Raw genomic sequence first — 14,763 nt, forward strand, 5'->3', positions numbered from 1 at the left:
CGTTGAATTCTAGCATCAAGTACGTCTCGTCTTTCATTATGAGTACGAAAAGAAGTTTTTCACTTCTTTCGCCGGAAATAAGTTTTTCACCAGCACCTCAAGCTACTCCTTCTGAGTGATTGCCTGCTGCTCAGATACGGCCGGTCTCGTCTGACGCTTCCGTATGAAAATGTCCATTTTGGCCAGATTCTTCTCCACCGTTTGGCCGGATCTTCGATCTCTCTTTGGCTTAACACATTAAGGACCGCACGTTTTGGGGAAAACTTGTGCGCTTCATTTGTTCGGATTCTACGAATGAGATCGTTTCCTTCGGTGTGGATGAGACGAAGGCAAACCACCTTGTGAGAGGCCTTGTGAGATTCTTGGCAGACCAAGGATTTAATCATCAAGTGAAGAAAACACGAGTTATTTCGTGTTCCATCCGTAACAGACAGAAAGCGAAACACGAGAAATCTCGTTAGCGGTCCGCAAAGTGTTAAGGAACGGCAAAAAGATGATATTGTAAATACCAGATCGGCTATATATGGCGGACACAAAGTGCCTCAGGATGGAAAAATCATCAAGTTGTTTGACAGTGCTGCTGCTGCGAATCAACAGCCTTGAAACATTTTTGTTGTAGACTTAATAAACGTAAGATTTAAAGAAGAGTTGATCCTTTAAATTATCTTTCATCGCCATCCGAAATTAGTCCATTTTTTTGAATGCATACATTAACACTAAAATCGATGAAAAATGAATTGGAATTTTCGAGCATTCCATTCGGTAATTTGAAGAAAATTGTAGAATTTGAATCGTGCTCGCCAGGCGTAAATGCTCTGATTGAGCGAGTGATTTTCGGGCGTAAACAAAATCTAAACCACCGAACAATCCCAATTGAGTGCCGATACTCAGAAAGAAATAATACTGATCAGTTTAGACTCGCTGATGTATGGTTTATGTTCACATAACGTATATACATAACGTTTTGTTTTTTGTTTCCCGCGTTAGACCTCTGACCATCTGGTAACTTTAGGGTAGGGTTAAGAATCAGGATTCACTGCGGTAAGTGTTTCTGTAAACGCGGACTTTCAACCTCTCGACAAAACAAAATTTCGGAAATCGCATATATTCCGATTGCCCGGCGGCCGGGCTGACGATATTTTTGTATTCATTGTGTGTCAAACTTTTCAATTATTCACATAGTTTGACACCCGACGACGGACGTTATCCTTAAGAAACCTAAGTAGATCACCGGGGAACATCTCTACCATAAATCGCACCTAAAATATTCCTATGCTTCCTAAGTTTGGAAATATTTTTATACCCAGACGAAGGTTCCAAGAGAAACCTGAGAAGGTAACCGTGAAAAACCACTACATATAAAGCTAATCTACAGTATATTTTGTGAACACTTACGTCGACTTCTAGTGTTTGGAATATTTTTCTACCCAACGACGAAGGATCAATGAGAAATCTTTGGTTTCCGAGGAACAGCAACAATCGCTTTTTTCTGATTTTTTGAATATGTCATACCCGACGACGACGATCCTCCATACATGAGAAACGTAAGAAGATCGCCGAGAATCATCTCTGCAATAAAGCGAACCTACAACATTGCTCTACCTTGAACTTTTTGAATTTTTTATACCGGACGATGGAGAATCAATGAGAAACCTGAGAAGATCACCGGGAAATACTTACAAATGAAAACTCCCCAATTTGAAGGCAAATAAAATCGTTAAACAAAAGAAATCTTCCATCCACTTGCTTTTTATTCAAATTCCTACTGATATGCTATGTTATGATAAATGATTCGATCGCCAGATAGACGATAAACGATAATAAAAATAAACCAATCACGGTGATAATATCACTGCAGGAATCAAATGTCAATGCGACAGAAATTCTGGCAACCACCGAGCCTGTTCGATTCGCTCACTAACACACATAACTTTCCGCATCGAAAAAGACATATAAACAATCCCGAACATGAAAACGCACGGATCGATCGCGAAATTTTATCACCATTTGACGTAGGATTACGTCTTTCGGGAACATATTGGGGTACAAATTGAATATCGAGAATCGAGCACATCGTGAAAATTCTCCAATTTTAAACGCTTATTTATCAGTCATTTCATGATAGATTGATAAAATTTTTGCGTCAATCGATCTCGGCACTCCATAACAATGTTTTATATCGAAGAAAATAATATATGTCATGAAACTAACTATCGAACAATTGAAAAATCTCAACCCCTATCTTAACGGAAATACCCACTTCTAATTGGTCGAAATTGACGACACATGCGGCGAGTCCCTAACAGAGACATCTAAACCAAGCTACCTGAGGGAAATTAACATTGCAAATACATGAAAGTAGGGGGAACTTTTGTAGCTACCGAAATGTGTTCCCTAACAGAGACATCAAAACCAAAATGTCTGGGGGAAATCGGCATTGCTAATATATGCAAGTCGGTGACATTTTTATATTGCAACTAAGGTGAGTGATACGATTGATTCTAGCAAATACAATTTAAATTTGAAACTTTAATGTTGGTTGCTTCGCGAAATTTCATATCAATGACTGATGTGTATTATAAAAAATTTAGCACAAGTGTAAGTGTGTATTGTGAAAAATTTAGCACAGGTGTGAGTGTAAAATTGTGTATGGTAGCAGTTGTGTTCAAAATGACTTGATATATGAAACGATTTATTTCAATTTTCATAAATATCAACCAAGGTGTGTTCCCGCTCGACAACAGGTTGTTTGGTTTAAACTGTCTGTTTTTGTGAGTTCATTTTCACCCAAGGAAAGTTTATACGTCGAGAAAATTTGGAAAGTTGAAGAAATATTAGAAAAAGTGAGTTTCCATATGCTCTACATATAGTATTAGGTGTTATTAATCCAATTAAAATTCGCATTGGGTTGAATAAACACTCAGAAAGTAAAAATTACAAAAGTAAATGATCTTTTCCATTTCAAATATGTTTTCTCTATATGTAAGTAATATGTTTTTTTTCTGATGAAATAAAATTGATAATTGTGTTCGGTATTGGTAATTTTGAGTGATTGTGATTTGTGATTTGAGTAATTTTGGTGAGTTTTTTTCTTTATTTCATCGATACATAACACAAGAGGCATCTCGTCTTGGATCACAGAGGGCGGTTTTCATCATATCTCGTTCCACTTCAGTATCTTTTATCTGATACGCATCATCCAGCGACTGTTTACTATCCTTCTGTCATCATCACTCGGTGAACACTGGTGAAGTGAAAAAACAATATCCAACAACCAAACAAAACGGCCCTTTCCAGAGCCACCGAATCATTATCAAAGAGTTTAACGATGTATTTCTTCAAACACATCCAAAATCAGCATGCAACAGATTTCCTAACGGAATCCTACGTCAACAACTATGCGGTCGTGTCTCGGACACAACCCTCCTGTGACTTTTTTTTCACCTTTTGCTTCCTATACAATTTATACTTATTCAACTAATGAAACCAAGTTTATAAACGGCGTCATTATAAAATTTCGTCAAATAACTTTACGGAGAGCTTCGAGAGCATCACTTTTCAATTACAACTGAGATGTGTCACCACATACAGAGAAAAGAGCAAGAACTACATTTAATCACGGATCAAAAGAAGAGCGCGTCATCGAGAGTAGACTACTCGCGCGAGACTCTGCAACCACCGAATTAACTCTTTTGAAAGTTTCCACAAAACCGCACATCAGTGTCACCAAAAATTTCTACGAAAAATTATTAAATTCTGTTTCTTTCTAAGATAACTCCCGAAGCGATAAATAGACGAATGGAATAATATATTCTCGTCGATCGCATGTTCCACTAAGACGCCTACTTCGATCCATCTGAATGATACTTTTTGAGTTCACTGAACCATTCAAGCACCCTACACAAGGTGGATTTGGCTATGGGTGATCCATAGCCATCTGCTGCCGCCGTGGGTTGAAGTATATTATCGATGAGTGAAGTCTACGCGTGATGCGTTACGAATTAAACAGTGTATCGAAAAATAATCTCAATGATTTGATTATCTATCACATGAACCAATAAAAAAAATTATGCCATGCAAATGAAACACAAATGTCTGCATTATTCGAGAGTTAATAGAGCAAAGGAAACCAAATTTGGCATGTGGAGGTTTTAGGGTGTATGTGCACCCGTGGCCGAGTGGTTAGCGTCATAACTAACATGCCGGGTGTTCGGGTTCGATTCCCGTTCTGGTCGGGGGAATTTTTCGTCAAAGAAATTTCCTCCGACTTGCACTGTGATCACGCGTATTCTAGAGCTTGCCACTCAGAATGCATTCAAGGCGTGTTATTTGGCATAGAAATCTTAACTAAGTACTAATAAAAATGACGCAAGTAATACTACGTTGAGACGGCGAAGTTCCTCTAGGAACGTTAGTGCCATTGAAGAAGAAGAAGAAGAAGAAGGTTTTAGGGTGTAATAAATGTATCTATGGTGGATAGACACTCCACTCCCCTCTCTAAGGGGGGGGCTGCTATACAAATGAAACACAAATTTCTGCATTATTCGAGAATTAATCAAGAATATTGAAACCAAATTTGGCATGTGAAGGTTTAAGGGTGCAATAAATGTTTTTACGGTGGTTAGACTCTCCACCCCCTCTCTAATGGGGAGCTATCATACATACGAAACACAAATTTCTGCATAAATCGAGAATTAATCAAGCAAATAAAACCAAATTAGGCAAATGGAGGTTTTAGGGGACACGAAACGTTTCTATGGTGAATCAACACTTCTCCTCCCTCTCTAAGAGGGGGGGAGGTCTGCCATACAAATGAAACACAAATTTCTGCATTACTCGAGAATTAATCAAGCAAATGAAACCAAATTTGGCATGTGAAGATTTTAGGGTGCAATAAATGTTTTTATTGTGGTTAGACGCTCCACCCCTTCTTTATAGGGGAGTTGCCATACAAATGAAACACAAATTTCTACATAACTCGAAATCTAATCAAGCAAATAAAGCCGAATTCGACATGTGAAGTTCTAGGGGGCACGAAACGTTCCTATGGTAGATAGACACTCCTCCCCTCTCTCTGTAGGAGAGGGGCCTGATAGTGTGATAAAACGCACTCCTATATCTTCTTCTATCTATATAAATAAAAATGGATCATCGAATGTGTGGATAAGAGCAAAACTCGAGAAAGGAATATTCGGGTTAAGGGCTGTTTTTATTCTATCATATGTTCTGTATCAAACATTTATTCCATGTAACTGATAAACATGTTCTTTGCGAGTGGTTGGAAAATCTTGAACGAGAATTGTGTCTGAAAATAATCTGATATTATAATGACGAGTTTTGGTAGAAGTACTAGGAATTTTATAGTAAAAGGTAATTTTAAAGGGTAGATTAGAAAATCAATCAATGAACAGTTCTGCGATTGGACCCATGAACGTGTGCTTAGTAAAAAAACGTGAATGTGATAACGAAAAATAAACTTTGGGCGGGACGAAGTTTGCCGGGTCAGTTAGTAACTATATAAAAAAGATAGCCAAATGTGTTGTGTAATGTGTAAAAAATGCGTAAACGCAAAACTCGAGGAATGAATCGTCCGATTTGAGATGTCTTCATTTTATTATATTTTCAGTATCAAACATGTGTTCCATGTAACGGAGGAAGATGTTATTTGCTCCCGTGGTCGAGTGGTTAGCGTCAAACCTAACATGTCGGGGGCTCGGGTTCGATTCTCGTTCTGGCCGGGGGATTTTTTGTCAAAGAAATGTCTTCCGACTTGCACTGTGATCACGCGTATTCTAGAGCTTGCCACTCCAGAATACATTCAAGGCGTGTTATCCGGCATAGGAATCTCACTAGGTACTACTAACAAAAATGACGCAAGTAATACCTATGTTGAGAAGGCAAAAGTTCTACTGGGAACGTTAGTGCCATCCAAGAAGAAGGAGAAGTTATTTGCAAGTGATGGAAAATCTTGTACGAGAATTGTGTCTGAATTTAATTTGATATTATTATGACGAGTTTTGGTAGAAGTACTAGGAAACAGTAAAAAGAAATAGTAAAGGTTCGATTAAAAGATCAATCAATGAACAGTTATGCGATTGGACCCACAGACGTTTGCTCAGTAAGAAAACGTGAATGTTTGAAGGTACTGATAACAGAAAAACCTTTTTGAGCAGGACAAAGTTTACAGGGTCTGTTAGAATAATAAAAAGGAACAAAAATAACAAGATTCAAAATGAATTAAATAGGGTTATATCGAGTTTTATTTAAATTATCCATTAGACGCTGGCTATATTACAACTAGTCATTTCCTAATGCTAAATTTGGTATCTTACATTGTGCTTATTAAAAAGAAAAAAAGCTCACCTTGGAATATTACCAACGCCAATTGATAGCTTGCAACTCCTTCACAAGTTATCTTTTACTAGTAGAAATTATTTTGCTTCACTCATAAATCACCATTAATTGATAAACGACGAGAGACACCTGTTACCATCAATCACTCATTAACATTTTCCATAACTCAATCTGTTATGGCAACCACCGGGGAATGATACTTTTTTCATAATACTAAGCTTCTGGCAGCAATTTCAACGCCGCTCTATTAGGGAAATTATCACCAACACTTGTCGGGTACGTAGGCCCGCAATCGTTGCGATCACTGTTCAATAACCAAACACAGACCCAGTGCTGAAATCACGGGTGAAATCTTCAACAGCAGAAATCCTCATCCGGTGCTGAACTGTTTACACAAACACACAACGCACAAATCTAAATAGCGCGGCAGAACGACAGGTAAACTGTACTTTGCCACTTACTTGCATTTCAATCACCTTCACTTGATTTGGTTGTTGATTTTTCTCTTCTCATCTATCTTCTGCGGTAATCTTTTCTCTCTCTACATCTTCTTTTTATGCACATTTACAGCAGCCATTGTAGTGGCTCCTTGCTAAAACGTGAATCTGGCCCCCGAAGGCCACAGACGCGAAAACAAGTTAAGTTGTCGATTTGAATACACGTCGACTACTACACGAACAACGTTTGATGTAATCTGTTTCAGGCGAAATATACACTTTCTGTTTGCCGATTATATCGCCTGAGGTCTCAGGAAGTGCACCAGAGGATACTGATTACGGCGATCCGAGTGAGCGTTGAGACCCTCGTTGATTTCGACACTGTGGAACACGCGAGACACGCGAGTTGACTGCCAACAAGCACATACACACACACTACTGTAGTTGTAATATTCAATTGATGTTAATACAAACGTGCGGAGCCATTCTTTGTATGGTGCATGTCCCGGCTAGTGGATCCACCGCCAAGGATGAAACCTGTTCACTCTTATCTCGCTGTCCTGACTTGTACCCAAGAGTTTACCGATAGACACAGACAAATCACGATAGAAGCCCAACCTACAATCTCACTTACTCACGATCGACTGTCTCGTCTACCTGGTAGACAAACTATTCGCATAGATCGTGTAGATCTCCCCCCAAAACTATTCGCTATGGGTCGCACTCTCAGTGGCTTGAAAGCACGGCGAATCGCACCGAGAGCGCACACTCCCGCCACTATCTATCCAACTAATTCCACTCTGGTGGGCGATTGTTTTTATTTTTCACTCCAACAATCCGCTCGTTTCAAAACATGCTCGGTTGATCTACGCTCTGTCCCAAGTATTGTTTTGAGGTATTATTTTGAAGCCCCATCTGCCGGACATTCCGATCTAATTTCGATCCGATCGGCGAAAACCCTCAACTGTGTGTGTGTCGGAATCGAAAATCACTTCTAATTGCAGCACCCAGAGCTATTGTTCTGCGACCTGCGCGCGCACCGTTCTCACCTCAATCAGTCACTCAATAGCACATTGCGATTGGAATTTGTGTTCTGTTTGAGTCGGTGCCTCCCCCCGGTTCGGTTGATGAGTACACAGGTCACCAGCGCTCGAAGTGGATCAACTTCCTCCGATTCGGTCTCCCAATTCCACCGCCGCTCTTTCGGTGCTGCTCAGAGGTGTGCGCACATCCATCAACTGGCGCGCGTTAGCTCCAGGTGCCAGGTGCCCTTAACTGCGAGCGAAAAGCGGTCATTGAGTGGCAAAAGTTCAGGCTCAACTAGCTGTGTGAGCGGCTCGAGACGAGGGAGGCGGAACCTGCAAGAAATAGGACAACATTAGAATTCAAACCATGCGCTAGAGAAGATGTATGGAATTGGTATGACAGAAGGTAGAATCTCAAATTATGTATATGGAACATGTATGTTTGTTGGTTGAAAATAATAACGATCCGGTTTAATTGCTATCACGCCTTCTTGGTGTAATAAAATATATGATAGATATTCTATTGAAACTGACACGAACAGATAATTCGTATTCGTGTCAGGTTCCAATTCACTTGTATATGCACATCATCATTCAACATACCGGATTGAACCGTAGAAGATGAATCAAACCAAATATAGCATGCGTGGAGTGAAGGTTGAAGGCAATTGAGCCATATTTTTGGACCCACAACTCGCAATAGTGATTACTGCCTGTATGCTCTTTTCTTCGACCCCATAATTCGTCCGTCAATCAGGGTCCAAAGATGATGTCTATCGCTATTAATAACTCTTATTCGGCATGGAGATTCTATGGATGTTACAATTAAATGGTGAACACTAAACTAATGCATGAGCAGAAAAGTTTGCTACAGTAATACCTACAGTACTGGCAATAAATAATTTTATTTTCCTAGGTTTATAATTGCATGTCATCCTACCAAGAAAAAGTTTCGTTAAAGTTTGGTTTGATCTTGAAGATAGTGAAATGAGTATTAATTGCTCATTTTCGTCTGCAAATAAAAAGAATACATTTCGTGTATTTGAAACAAATCATAAAAAAACAGTCACTGGTATTTCGTGTGTCCTCCTTCGGCACAGAAAACTGCCTGCAGACGTCGGGCATGCTTTCAACCAAGTTGTGCAGGTAATTTTGATCAATTTGTCGTTGAAAGTTCCTCACATAGCAGAGTTTTGTTGGTCACCGAGCTTTTGTACATTTTTTGATCAAGAATTGACCAAAGATTTTCGATTGGGTTCAGATCGGGTGATTGTGGTGGCCATCAACTTCACACGAGATTGACGGAAGAAGGACATCGTTTTGTGTGCCGTATGCTTTGGATCGTTGTCTTGATGAAAGATCCAATCCTTCGGCAAAACGATCTTCCGTACTGAGCTCTTTGAATTGTGCATTCATTATACCATCGGTCTGAACCAGGTTTCCAACACTGGACCAAGCAATCCACCCCCAGACCATGATGTGGCCGCCACCGTGTCTCACTGTCTTCTGAACGTTCTTGTCAAGTAGCTCCTCTCCCCGCTTAGTCCATATTTGGGTCGTTGTGTCATTCCGAAAAGCTCGAATTCGCTTCTATCTGATCACAGTGCCTTTTTTCTAGAACGAGAATGGCATGTGGACGTATTTATTGGAGAACTCCAAACGTTTGATCCGGTTGACCTTACGGATTAACGGTCGCCGAGACGCAAACTGCTTCCTAATCCTTGCTGGTGCAGTCTCAATCGCATTGTTTGTTCCGATATGTTCAATGATAAGCTTTCTTTTAGAGCCCCGCACACTGCAAACTTTTTTTCAGCCGATAGTTTGGTCGGGTTGGGTTGCTAGTGCGTACATCGAGCCAACCAGACAGTCGGATTGGTCAAAAATTTTTTCGCACTCCTCTGACGATTCTGGCATCATCCCGGTCCGTTGTCAAGCGTTTACGTCCCCGTCCTACCCGATCCCAAACTGTACCAAGCTCTTCGTACCTACTTCCTCCAAACCTTCTGGATCGCACCAATGCTTACGTTGTACCTGGCCGCTGTGTTCCGAAAAGATACGCCATCTTGGCGTTTCTTATCTATTAGTTCCGCACAGAATTTTCGATTTTCATGATCAGCAAGAAAAAACTTATAACAACTCGCGAAACCGTTTTCAGAATTGTTGTCCAATAATTCGTGTCGAAAATGTCCAATTATTGGTTTCGCATTATAGGTCTGTCGAATTAGAGATAACTTACTGTATCTAAATTAATACCAAGGCACCTAGGAGTATATCCTAAGGTGAGGCCGTTTCGTCACTAAGTTGTGTACACTGAGAGAAATAATTAGTAATAATTAAATAAAATATAACGAATTTTTTGGTAAATACTACCAATCTATAGTCATTTTCGACCGTACTAATAAACACATATGTCAAGCAGAACCATGATTCGGAAGCCCAATATCGGCTACATTTTCTCGTCGAAAATGCACGTATCAGAAATATATCCTTATTATACCTCCGTATTGCCTTATGGGAACAATGAAAATGGTTAATACGCGCTTTTCTCACCAGTTTTCAGATATGACAATATCCAAGCTTACTAATGTTATCGAGTAAAATATACTAATCTCTGGTAGGGAAGCGGGTTTGTTGACAATATGTACAAAAAAATTGTACATTCTACTAATTCTTCATTACCAAATGTATTTACTTGATTAATACTACAGTAAGTTACCTCTAATTCAACATCTAGCTAATTAGAAATGTAATCATTGGATTTCGCCTCTAATTGGACATTTTTGTAAACATCGAGTTTGACGAAAAAAACCGAGATGACAGTAGATCTCGACGTTTCATGCAATTTGAAGACATTTGGCATATTTTTTTTTTGAGAACCCCGATTTCTTGAATAAGCATTATATTATCCACACAGTACGAAGAAGCTATCACATCCAGAGCCGCAGAGGACAGTTTTCAGCATATCTCATTCCACTTCGGCATCGTTCACTGTAATATGTAGCATACAACGACAAATCACCATACTTCTGCCATCATAGCGCGATTGCACCAAAGATGGGCTCAAATTATTTAGTAATGCAATTTTTCAATCATATCCAAAATCAATAAGCAACAAATAGTCTAATGTAATCTTACATCAACTATGCGGTCGTGTCTCGAAAACAACCCTCCGTTCTAAAATTATGGTTCATACCCGAATAAGATTAAGGGTAACTATTAGGGGAAGGCCGGGAAAGACGGACAGGGCGGATAAGATGGGCACTTATGTATAATTGATAAAATACATTTTTATTTTGAACTAGCTGACCCGACGAACTTCGTCCCGCCTAAAATAGATTTTTTGATTTGAAAACTTTCAAACATCCATGTTTTCTTACAAAGTGAACGTTAGTGAGTCCAACCACTGAACTCTTCATTGATTGATTACCCTTTACAATTTCCTTTTACTATAAATTGTCTAGTACTTCTACAATAATTCGTCTTTATAATAAAAAAATATTTCCAGACACAATTCTCGTTCAAGATTCTTCAAGCATTTAAAATAACATGTTTCTCCGTTGCATGGAATACATGTTTGATACAGAGAATATTACAAAATAAAGACAGCTCTAATCGGACCATTGCTTCCTCGGGTTTAGGGCACACCAACACATTTGGTCTTTCATTTTTGTTTATATAGATAGAAGATATAGGAATGCGTTATTCCGTCTGAAAATCCTTTTCCACTTTCGAACAAAAATCAATTTCGTTAGCGCCAACATCAAATGGACTAACAACACTAATTGTAGAACATATGGAAATTCAGTTTTCCGAATTTTCCGATTTTTTTCTCCGCTATATTGATCTACGGGAAGAGACGAATACAACGAAATATAGATGACTCAAATTTAACCATTCCTTCCTCGGGTTTTGCGCTTACCAACACATTTTGCCTTACATTTTTATTTATATAGAGTAGAATGATGTACAAACATGCAATACATTGTATCAATTGATTTGACATTCACTGTGTACATCTAGCTAGCCGTCTGTCAAAATTGTGAATGAAAACATAAAAGTGATCTGCAAGGAACAGTTTGATGTAAATTTTCATCTGCTGAAAATAAGGTTCTCATTGCTAACAAGTAATTTTTTGGATATTTTCCGTTACGTGAGTGTTTTAGCATCACTTTCCTTCTATTTCATCGAATCAACGGTAAGTTTTCTCATTTTCACTCCAGAAATATTGATGTTAAAAGAATGCTAATCAAGTCGGGTAAAAAGGACACTCGGAAAGACAAACATTTTGTTTTGAAAACAATTTGATCATCTTCTCCTTCTCTTTTAACAAATGCCTACACTACGTTTGCAAGAGCAACCAGATATTATGGACAAATGAGCAGAGCGGTTTTTAGAACGTAATCCGAATCTGTCATTCCGAATACCGGAAGCTATTTTAGACATGAAAAAATGAGAAAAATTACAATTCCTTCTAGGTGATTTTATATAGATTTGTTCGACAAAACTAGACAAAACAGCAGACTGCTGTCTGTGAGGCTAAAACCATAAGCTCTGGGAAGCAAGTAATCAACAAAGCTAAACATGTCATCTGAATTGTTCAGAACAATTTGCTGGAGCGGGCGAAGACATTTACCAGGATAAATAACGTGGATTAGATCAAAGTTCACCCATAAGGTACGATTGAAAGCGCTAAAAATACCATTCAACTAAACAACAAACTAAAATAAAAATAAAAAACATCTAGCATCTAGCAAACATTATTCGTTCGAGAACTCGCGAGCTGATCGGACAAGACGGAGAATCGATCCGATAACGGTGTTTTTTTTCACTCAGATTTATATTGTGTTTTTTTTCATCAGCGCTTGCGAGTGAAGCGAGCACAATAAAAAGTGGTGCACGATCGAGACGCTGAGGATCCAGTTCAGTACACACATTCATCACACGCTACACAGCAGCGGCAAGTAGAAGTTTATTTTTCTATTGTTCCATATATCATTCCTTCAACCTCCTGTGTACGATTTACACCATTGTCCAACATTGTATTTACCGAATCGGCAAGCGTTGGCATTAGGGGTGTACATTTTTCTTACATTACCGTTGAACTTTTGTTGAAACTTTTTTTCATTTTTGAATTTTATACAATAAAAAATTGAAATAAATATAATTTATATATACCTTGAATAGAAATATAATTTATTTACTCATTTTTTTTCTATTTTTTTATTATTATTCTATACTGTTCACATCGAACAGGTGACTAATTCATTATAATGGCTGAGGGCGGGGAGGATCCCCCATCCACGTCATTGAATTTTTCTGATGCTGACCCACCTCCTGAAGAGTAAGAGGATGAAGCAGACGATGAGGAGGAAAATTCTGTGTATGAAGTAAAAAGTTCTGAAGATGAGGAAATTGATGAAAAACATGATTTTCGTCTAAAGGAATACCCGGAGGGATTCAAAGGTCCATTCATTGTATACTTTAGACGAAAATCAAAACCTCTTAATGTCATTCGCATCTCAAAAGAACTAACGCAGAAATTTTCCAATGTTACTGAAATTACTCGGATGGGGCCAGACAAATTACGAGTTGTCGTCTCCAGCAGAACCCAAGCGAATGAAATAACGCGCTGTGATCTCTTTGCGATCGAGTATCGCGTATACGTACCCTATTGCAACGTTGAAATAGACGTACACCGTCTATAAACGAAAAGGGTTTGACTCGAAAAGAGATACTCGATGGTGTCGGTCGCTTCAAGAACTCCTCACTTAAAAGTGTGAAGATTCTTGAATGCGATCGACTGAAATCTGTGTCACTTAAAAATGACAAACGAGTTCTCAATCGGACAAACTCTTTTCGTGTGATATTTGAGGGTTCCGCTCTCCCAAACTACGTTGCAATGGGTGCACTTCGTTTACCTGTTCGGTTGTTTGTACCCCGGGTAATGAAATGCAACAAATGTATGCAACTCGGTCACACGGCCGCCTTTTGTTGCAATAAACAACGTTGCGCAGATTGTGGAGAGAGTCATGATGGGACTTCTTGCGCAAAAGAGCGCAAGTATCTTCATTGCGACGGGGCCCCCCATGATCTTTCTCAATGCCCGGTGTACATACAACGAGGGGAAAAAATCAAGCGTTCCTTAAAGGAACGTTCCAAGCGGACTTATGCAGAAATGCTTAAGAGTTCCGTTCCAACGACTCAGGACAATCCCTACTCCATTCTGCAGAACAACGAGCCTGTTGCTGACGCTCCCAATGCAGGAAGTTCCGGTACATCGCAGGGTGCCATCAGGAAAAGAAAAATTACTTCTTTTCCATCACTCCCCAGAAAGAAGACCGAAACTTCCCAAGTTGGAATGAAACCTCGTATCAAACGTGCTGAGAATAGACCGAAGCAAGTACCTCCTGGTTTGAGCGGTTCTTCTACGCACCAGGGGTCCTCAGCACTCCCCGGAGCAGAACCCAACACGTCTGTTCATTTTTCGCGGTCGAGGCAACAGTCACAATCTGGCTTGCTTGCGCTTTCTGACCTGGTGGACAACATTTTAAATGCTTTGAATATAATGACCCTCTTAAAAGCATAGTATTATGTTTGCTTCCGATTGTGAGAACATTTTTGAAAGAAAAATGTGGTTTTTTAGCAGCGTTCATTTCCCTCGATGCCTAATTCAGTGCAAGAGGTCAAGGATTTGACCGCTGTAATACAGTGGAATTGCAGAAGCATCATCCCTAAACTAGATCAATTTAAATTTTTAGTTCACAGTTCTAACTGTGATGTATTTTCCCTCTGTGGCTTTCTTCAGCCGACGAGCTGAATTTCCACGATTTCAACATTATTCGCCTCGATCGAAATGACTCGTTTGGTGGCGTACTATTGGGGATCAAAAAATGTCACTCCTTCTATAGAGTCACTCTCCCATCGATGACAGGCATTGAAGTTGTCGC

At 39.3% G+C, this 14,763-nt stretch overlaps 1 protein-coding gene across 2 annotated transcripts in view; it reads right to left on the bottom strand.

Annotated features, from left to right (window-relative positions):
• Positions 1-14,763, bottom strand: part of LOC129763408 (probable serine/threonine-protein kinase DDB_G0282963) — a 480,711-nt gene that overhangs the window by 394,437 nt on the left and 71,511 nt on the right. For both annotated transcript variants that reach the window (XM_055762442.1, XM_055762444.1), the window contains exon 2: positions 6,364-8,149. The gene's annotated coding sequence lies outside the window, so the exon portion shown is untranslated. The remainder of the gene's footprint in view (positions 1-6,363; positions 8,150-14,763) is intronic.

The sequence above is a fragment of the Toxorhynchites rutilus genome, chromosome 1 (assembly GCF_029784135.1).
Source record: "Toxorhynchites rutilus septentrionalis strain SRP chromosome 1, ASM2978413v1, whole genome shotgun sequence".
Lineage (NCBI taxonomy): Eukaryota > Metazoa > Arthropoda > Insecta > Diptera > Culicidae > Toxorhynchites > Toxorhynchites rutilus.